The sequence below is a fragment of the Megascapheus bottae genome, chromosome 5, assembly GCF_031878675.1.
Source record: "Megascapheus bottae isolate mThoBot1 chromosome 5, mThoBot2.hap1, whole genome shotgun sequence".
Taxonomy (NCBI): domain Eukaryota; kingdom Metazoa; phylum Chordata; class Mammalia; order Rodentia; family Geomyidae; genus Megascapheus; species Megascapheus bottae.
The window spans coordinates 11,739,871-11,749,449 of NC_143513.1; positions in this window are offsets into that span (position 1 = coordinate 11,739,871).

A 9,579-nucleotide genomic window follows, 5' to 3' on the forward strand; every position below is an offset into this window, starting at 1 on the left:
GGCATTTAACTTAAAATCAAATCTAAATGTACATCCTAGAAATCACATGCATGAACAAACATTCACATAACAAATGTGGCATGCCTTTTCATCATTGAATTAATTCTCAATGTATACAAGAAAATGTAGGCAGGAGAGAAATCCTGTGCATGTAATAAATGTAGGAAAACAACCAGAAATCACACCTCAACAGTTATCAGAGAACTTGCCTCATTTCGGAAAGTCTGGAATGTGAAGACTATAGGACACCATTCAACTAGAAGTCAACCTTCAACCAGCATTTAGAGTAGTCACACAGGAGGGAAGCTATACATAGAAAAATCTTCTGTCACAATCCCTGAAATTATACAGAAATCTCACATGGCAAAGATGAGCGAGGTGCTATCTATAACCATTCTTTTCTCTTAGACATTCTCTGAACTAGCATTTCTGAGACTCTCATCTTGAATGAAATAAACATATCCACAGGATCTGGACACAATGATGGACATTCCTTCCAGGCCTGACCCCAGATGAGCATCTCATCTGATAGGGAGTGAAGTTATGTATTTCTGTCTTTTTTAATAGTCATCTGTCAACATAATTGTGCATTGTTTCAGAAATAATTCCCAAACTTGAGGAGCAATAGGCAGGAAAGACTGTAATTTGAACCAAGGAAACAAAAGCATTAATTTCCCCACTCATACCTTCCATGGTATGTATGGTCTATGTATTATAAAACACAATAACAATATTTACAGTTCAACTTTTTTAATGTGTAGAAGATGATGGGATACCACTTCTTATTTAAAAATGTACATATGAGTAAAATCTGTGTTATCCCTTCTGTCTCCTGGTCATGGAACATTCAGAGAGCCCAGTGAAAGACATTTGGAAATACTGTGTGTGTGTGTGTGTGTGTGTGTGTGTGTGTGTGTGTGTGTGTGTATGTGCACATTCGTGTGCATGTATGCACACACATATTTTTCTCTAAAACTCTTGGGCCTTGAACTCTGAGCCTGGGCACTGTCCTTGAGTTTTGTGTTCACAACGAATGCTCTAGTTAATTTTAGGTTCCACTCTGATTTTTTAGTGGTTAATAGATTATAAGAATCTCAAAGATGGGCCTGGAATTTGGCCTAGTGGTAGAGCATGTATGAATACCTGGGTTGAGTCCTTGGTACCACATACATGTGCTTTTCTACTATATTTTGCCACAGGCCCACAGGAGTGGAGCCAATTTACCATAGATTGAAATAACAAAATGAAACATCTTTTTCCCTCTTTTAAACTGTTTATTTCAGATATGTTATCACTGAGACAACTTTGAATTACTAACTTAAAATAGTTCAAGGTGAGGGACATCTGGTTGTTATTTATTTTTCGGGAGCATCTGGTTGTTATTTATTTTTCTGATTATTATTTAGTGTGTGTAGCTGGATATCAAGAGAAACATGAGACCTGCTAGGCTTTAGCGATGCAAATGTGAACAACAACAACAAAAAATCTGGCTCTAGAGCTATAGTGAGGGTCAAGACCCAGATTTAGCAAAGGATATCTAAAGAGCCCATGACGGGAAAAAAAGAAGAGGTTGCTTGGGTAGAAGCTAGAGTCACCGTACACACTTCCACAATCCAGGCTGTGCATAGTGTTATCTGCTACAGCTACCGTGTCTTCTTTATTGCCCAGGTTGTGAATAAAACTACCAGGTGAGAGCCGAAGAATACCGAAGGACAATATACATGTTGAGAATAAAACCACGTTTTGAAGGAGAATTGAAGAAAAGAACATCAAACCTCCTTTAGGATCTTGAGTATTCAACTGTTGGCTGTCCTTCAGCTGCAGTTCATGTGCCTGTTTACAGACTAAGATGTCTGTGTTCTTCATCCCCCATGACCCGCATTCTTACCATGACCTTGGCTCCAATCCAGGAACTAGTTTCTCAAGTGAGCACAAGGCATGTGAGCTGATGACATATCAGAGTACCAGAGAGCAAGATGCTCAGAGATCTGTTGGACATTTCTAAACTTCTCCCATGATTTCTTTGGTGTGTGGCCTTTCAGGGCACTTGCAGCACTGCATTGCTGGAGTTCAACCAACATCTTGACAAAAGATAAAATAACAAAACCCACCCACAGAGAAAGCCTACTTTGTGTGTCCAGGAGTCAGCCATCTCTTCCTCAGGAAACCACCACCAGTGACCATCCTGGTGAGAGTGGACAAGATTTCATAGAGCAACCTGAAAACAGCAATTTCACCACCACTCCCCCCCATACACCTGCCAGTCACAGAGGGCTGCAGAGGTAACATGACCTATGAGTGGCAGACATTCAGGACACATAGATACACCCTATATCTGAAATTAATGACAACATGACAGACTAGGATACTGTATTATAAGAACAGCCACTCCGGTTCACAGCCCCAGGGCCATGGAGGTGGCTCATACACTGAGTCTAACGATAGCTCCCACATGCCAGTGCCAGTAGCCATGTCAGGAAGAACTTCAACATGGCTGTCCTTGGAAAACACCTTTAGTCAGTAAAATAACGGATCTGTTTCTGTGACTGCCAACGTGCAAGAGTGCAGCCTTATTCTCATGATGAATAGCAGCCAATTTCATCAGGGCAATTTCATCAAACTAAACTGCAACCAGAACAAATGAGAAGTAGCAGCAGAGTGTCCCCATGGGTTGTTGAACCTCATCTTTCCTATGCAGGGAGGAATTAAGGAACCATTGAATGTTAGTGATGCTCATGATACATCTTCTGCCTCAATAGTCCCCTAGCAGCCATGTCCCTGTTTCTCAGAACTTCCTCCATCAAAAGCCAAGTGTGCAAATTATGACAAACATTGTCAGAAGTAATGGCTGGAATGAGAAGGACAGTAGACTCATTTGAATTGCAGAAATAACCACCAAGTCAAGAAGGGCTTTGCTGATGCTACCTCTAGAATCCTACTGATTTTTTTTTCAAAATTTTTATTGTTACAAAGGTGATGTACAGAGGAGATAGTTACATAATTAAGTTAAAGAATGTATTTCTTGCTGGGCGCAGTGGCTCATGCCTGTAATCCTAGCTATACAGGAGGCGGAGATCTGAGGATTGCGGTTCAAAGTCAGCCCAGACACTAAAGACCATGATACTCTTATCTCCAATTAACCACTAGAAAAGTGTATTTCTTTTTAGACAATGTCATCCCTTCCCTTGCTCTCTCCCAGTTTTCCCCTACCATCCTCAACCACAAGTTTCATAGTTCCTTTTCAACATTTTGTAGTGTGTAGTTGCATTTGTTATCATTTGTCCTTCCATTTCTGTGCTTTCACTTATACACTCAAAGATGTGTAAACAAATACAGGAAACAAAAATAAAGAAAATGAAAGTAGTAAGAAAAGAAACAAACCTCTTGGAGTTTTTTGTTCCTGAACTTAATTTTTTTATAACATTATTTTGTATGATCTGATGTTCATAGGCATTGTGGTTTATGTTCCCCTCTAAAAGTACCCCCCCTTTATTCTCACTGGGTATGAATCCCTAGAGTCCTGTATGTTCTGGTGTATTTTTGATCTGGTTTCCACATATGAGAGAAAATATTCACTACTTGTCACTCTGAGCTTGGCTTACATCACTTAACATGATTTTTTATAGGTACATCTATTTCTTTGCAAATGGCATGATATTATTCTTTCTAATGGCTGTGTAAAATTCCATTGTGCAGAGTACCAGAATTTTTGATCCACTCATCTATTTTAGGGCAACTAGGCTGTTTCAACAACTTAGCTATTGTGAATAGTGTGGCAATAAAGATGGGTGTGCAAGTGTGGTTACAATATCCTGGCTTGTGATACTCTGGGTAGATGCCCAGGAGTGGTATGACTGGGTCATAGGGAAGACCTATGTCTATTTTTTTTGAGGAATTTCCAGACTGCTGTCTAAAATGGTTGTACTAGTTTACATTCCCACCAACAGCGCAATGGGGTTCATTTTTCCCCACATCCCTGCCAATGTTTGTTGTTTGAATTCACAACACTGGCCAATTTAACTGCCATGAAATAGAATCTCAGAGGTTTTTTTTTTTTTTTTTTTGCCAGTCCTAGGGCTTGAACTCAGGCCCTGGGCACTGTTCTTGGATTTTCTCAAGGGTAGTTCTCTACCACTTGAGCCACAACATCACTTCTGGCTTTTTTTCTGTGTATGTGGTACCAAGGAATTGAACCTAGAGCTTCATGCATGCTAGGCGAGCACTCTACCACTAGGCCACACTCCTGGCCCCGAATCTCAGAGTTTTCAAATTTGCATTTCCTTTATGGCCAGGGATGATGAACATTTATTCATGTGCTTCATAAAAGTTCAGTATTAGTTCAGATGTCTGTCATGGAGTAGAGATTTTCTTTGAATAGTCCCAGGTACTCAGGGTGGTAAAATTCATAAACTAAAGTTCCTACAAAGAGTATTTGTATTTTAAATGAAAAGAAAAATGAACAGATAGCATTTTTAGGAAAACAGATGGATAAACAAAGTACAGAAAGCCAAATATGATTTGCTTTCACTCATTTATGGAATCTATACATACACAGGTACATACACTACCCAAGCAAACATCTATTTAAAATATGATTTTACAGTGGGATTCATTAGCAAGATAAGAGAGAGTGAACGACAGAGGAACAAAAGTTGCAAAATACATTGTGTCTGTTTGAATATGGCATAAGGAAACTAACATGCTGATAGCTATTGAACCACAGGACTATAAGAGACACAGGGGAAAGGGAATAGATCGATGTAACTTGACTCAAGGACAGTGCCCAGCCTCTGAACTCTAGCCTCAGGACTGGCAAACTAACAAATAATGCCAGGCAGGTAAAACATCTCTGTTGGGGGCTAAGGTTGGGGCGATGAAGAGGCATAATGAGTATTCAATGTATATATAAAAAATGAATATGAAGTAATTACATGGGGAGGGGTTCTTCATGACATTTCCATAGATGACTTTAGCTCATCTCACCCTCTTTATCCCCCACTTAGACAGCTTTAATTGTTTTATTCTCATATATGAAAACAATGTTTACCAGTTTTATGCTCTTTCGGTCAAAGTACTCTATAAATATTTATGACAACACAACAATACAACCTGCTAGGATTCTTTTAAGACCAGTAGCATTTGGGAAGTGGTGATTTTTTTTTCAGTCCTTGGTTTGAACTCAGGGCCCAGGCCTAGGTCTATGAACTTCTTTATACTAAAGGCCAGTGGCTCTACTTGAGCTACAAACCACTTCTGGTCTTTTCTGAGTAGTTTATTGGAGATAAGAGTCACATGGACTTTCCTGTTTGGATTGGCTTGGTGCCAAGATTCTGAGACTTCAGTCTCTTGAGTGGCTTGGATTAAAGGCATGAACTACCAGTGCCTGACTAGTGGGTGATTTGGATAAAGTAAAGGGTATAACCTCTATTGAAATGGTACTGTGAAACTCCCTATACATTCATACATACCAAATTTTTTTATTTAAAAAAGGTACAGTTGATAACCAATATCATACTTAATGATGAAACCACAGGAACATACAAGATAAGATTAGGAAAAGCCAGACACTGGTGACTTACATCTGTCATCCTAGCTACTGAGAGGCTGAGATCTGATGACCACGGTTCAAAGCCAGCCTAGGCATGAAAGTCCATGAGACTCTTATCTCCAATTAACCACCAGAAAACTGGAAGTGCTGCTGTGGTTAAAGTGGTAGAGGGCTAGCCTTAAGCTGAAGAGCTCAGCGACAGCACCCAGGCTGAGTTCAAGCCCTACAAGTACAAAAACAAAAAAACAAAAGGAGTTGCCAGCAGGGTCAATTTTATAACAGATATAAAACTATCCAGGCTGTAATTGTCATTATGTGCAGAGTTCATATTTTATTGAGATAATGGCATGTATTTCAGTGAAAATATACTCAATAATGGAGATTAAAAAGCTAGCAGGAGGTATAATTTATACAAAAATAATTGTATTTCTGTAGGTGAGCACAGAACATTTTTTTTGTGGGTCAGGGGGCTTGATCTCTGCCTGGGTGCTGTCCCTGAGCTCTTCAACTCAAAGCTACCACCTTATCCCTGGGCCTGAGTGTTATCTCTCAGCTCTTCAGCTCAAGGCCACTGCCCTACCCTTGAGCCAAACCCCACTTCCTGCTTTCTAGAGGTTAACTGGAGATAAGAGTCTCAGGTACTTATGTGCCCTGGCTGGCTTTGAACCTTGATCCTCAGATCTCAGCCTCCTGAGTAGCTAGGATTACTGGCATGAGCCACCGCGCCCGGCTAACATTTTAAAAAAAGGAATCCCGGTGACAATAAGTCACATCTGGAATTCTAGCTAGTCAGGAAGATTGGAGAATCACTGTTTAAAGTCATTCAGGAATTTAGAGCAGAAAATGCTCTAAATTCCAATTAAGAACCAAAATAGCCAGAAGTGGATCTGTGGCTTAAATAGTAGAGCAATAGCCTGGAGCTCAAAAGCTTAGGGACAGCATAGATGAAGCCCCAAGTCCTGAACACAAATACTAAAAGTCAATTATATTTACAATGGTCTCAGCAACAAAACACTTAGAAATAAATTTCACAAAATCTAGCCTTGAGCAGGGTGCTGGTGGCTCACACCTATAATCCTAGCTAATCAGGAGGCTGAGAACTGAGGATCACAGTTCAAAGCCAGCCCAGGCACGAAAGTGGCTCCAATTAACCACCAGAAAACTGAAAGTGGCCTTGTGGCTCAAATTGGTAGAGCAATACCCTTGAGCTGAAGAGTTCGGGGACAGTGCCCAGGCCCAGATTTCAAGCCCCACAACTGACCAAAACAAAAAGAAGAAGAATAAAAAGAAAGTCTAACCTTGAACAATAAAAACTAAACAACAGTTATTGTTGGAAATACCCCACTTTTGTCCCCTCTCCTCCTTTCCTTGCCTCTGAGGAATTTACTGTTACAGAAAGTGATTATGTTGTCCTTTTTATTAGAAGTGTTCTCATGTTTGATTTCTACACATCCATTTATGCCTTACTTTTGCCATCTTCATGTATAAGAGCCTCAGGCCCAAAATAAAGGAAAACTTGTATAGTAAAAGGCTGAATACACACGTGAAAGTGCTCCATCCAACACTTCCCCATCATGTTGTGTGTAAAGGATCTTCAGAAATCACACCCATAAATGTTTAAGGGAGCCATATGATCCAGAGGTGTGAGGAAAGAAAAGAAAGGATTTCAATGTGATGATTCCAATTTTCTGAGAGTGAACAAAGAAAGCTGGAGAAATTGCTCCATCTACAGTGCTTTCTGGCAATTTGTGTTTGTGTGTCTCTAAAACTCAGGCTTAGAAAAGCATGTTGTTTGTGAACATTTGTAAGTACCAATGTACATAAGATTCACATTTGATGTTGCAAAATTGTTCCAGCAGTAATTGAAGTTATCTCTAACTTTAGAAAGAAAGAAAGAAAGAAAGAAAGAAAGAAAGAAAGAACAAAGGAAGAAAGAAAAAGAAAAAGAGAGAATTTCTTCCAAAATCTCATGGAAGAACTTCTGGGAAGTAAAGTTTTGAGTTCCCTAGACTTGCAACCTAGAGTTCTAGTATTGAGAGGAACTTGTAGGAATAGCAAAGATACAGGAATTGAAACAATGCAGAGCCTACTACACAGAAAGACAAAAGCAGACTGATTTGGGGCCAGATGTCAACCCAGATATGCTCTTAGACCTACACCACACTTCACTTCTCCAACTAAGCCCATTCTGATCACTCAAAACCAAGGCTTCTTTGAAGAGCAATGGAATTTCTCTGAGAATTCAGAAAGAAGCTCTAAGAAACTCCATGTAGAAACTTCCCCCTAGTTTATGGAAGAAACTGGAAAAATCAAGACAAAATTCAGGGCCATCTAAGAAACAAGTAAAAACTGCTAAGATTTGATAGGTGGAAATTTAAAGACTTGTGGAAAATAATTACCAGACTTTAGAAATGTAAACTTTGACAAATGTATGCAGTGTACCTGCCTTTCAGTCTTAATCCCAGCTACTCAGTAGGCTGAAATCTAAGGATCGCAGTTTAAAACCAGCCCAGGCACTAAAGACTGTGAAATGCTTATCTCCAATTAACCACTAGAAAATCGGAATTGGCTCTGTGTCTCAAGAGGTAGGGCAGTAGCCTTGAGCTGAAAAGCTCAGGGATATGACCCACGGACAAAATGCCTCTGTAAGCACCCGAAAACCACATGGACACAAGTCTCACAGAAGAAAACAAGATTTAATATCCACCAAAGCAGACAGGCCCATCTCCCGAATTGCTCTCAGGCAGGGGAGGTAATTTACAGGGTGCCGGGACTGGAGACCAAAGAAGGGGCTGGGAGCAGGAAATCTTTGAAATTGCAGCAGGACCCTGGAGAAATCAGCCAGCCAGGGCCAAACATGTGGCCTATGCCAAGAAAACATCCTGTATCTGGTACATAGCTGAGACAATACATTCTATAGCCAGGCCCAAACATCCCACAGCTGGCTTATCTCAGAAAACATTCCACATTGGGGCACATAGTCAAGTCCCTGAACCTTGCATCTGGACACTAGAGATAGCATGTGACCGGAAATGGGCACCGGGACTAAGGCGACAGCATGTTGCTGACACAGTTGGAGCTGGGGATATGTGCACTTTGGGGTGGGAATGGGCAACTGTGGCCAGGCCTGGCCTGTGTATAACCCAAGATGAGGGCTGTCAACCTAAAATGGGGCAAATATATCTGCAGTCTCAATCACCTTATTATAACTAGAAACTTTTTTTTTTTTTGCCAGTCCTGGGCCATGAACTCAGGGCTAGAGCTCCACCACTTGAGCCACAGCACCACTTCTGGCTTTTTTCTGTGTATGTGGAACCAAGGAATTGAACCCGGGTCCTTGCGCATGCTAGGCAAGCACTCTACCACTAGGCTAAACTCCAAGCCCTATAACTAGAAACTTTTAAGTTGATTATTTAAAATTATTTTGTGCCGTGCCCACATTTGAATTGTGTATTTGATTTCACAGGGTCTCAGAGGAAAACCAGGATTTCTTGGAAGTACTTCCACTCACCTGGCTCTGGTGGGAGAATTAGGTCCTTATCCAAACACAAAGTGCCAAGAACATCCAGTCTGATTCTGGGTAACAAGATTAACATGCCCCAGCATGCCCAGTCCCTGAGTTCAAGCACCAGGACTCACAAAAAAAAAAAAAAAAAAAAAAAAAAGCCCAATTCTCACTGTGTGGCTCAATGCATCTGTATGGCTCATTCAGGCCCCTTCTGGGCTTGCTCCTCCCCACCCATTTCTGCTCAGGAATTCCAGTCCAGTGCTCTTTGGAAGTTTCTGAAGTAGAGTTGAGCTTTCTGAGTTCTGGAAGCCGGGTGCAGGGGCCTTGGCGAACCTTGGGACCTGACATGTGAATGGATCCCATGCAGGCTGGAAAACCCAGGTGCAGGCAGGAAACTCAAGCTGGGAGGGCAGCCTGGAGGCTGCACTCACTGCTTAGGTTCCTCTGGACTGGGGTGTCTGTGCCTGGGGCTTATGATGGCTTTGACAGAGTTGGTCCTGCCGTAAGCTAGCTGGCTCTAGAA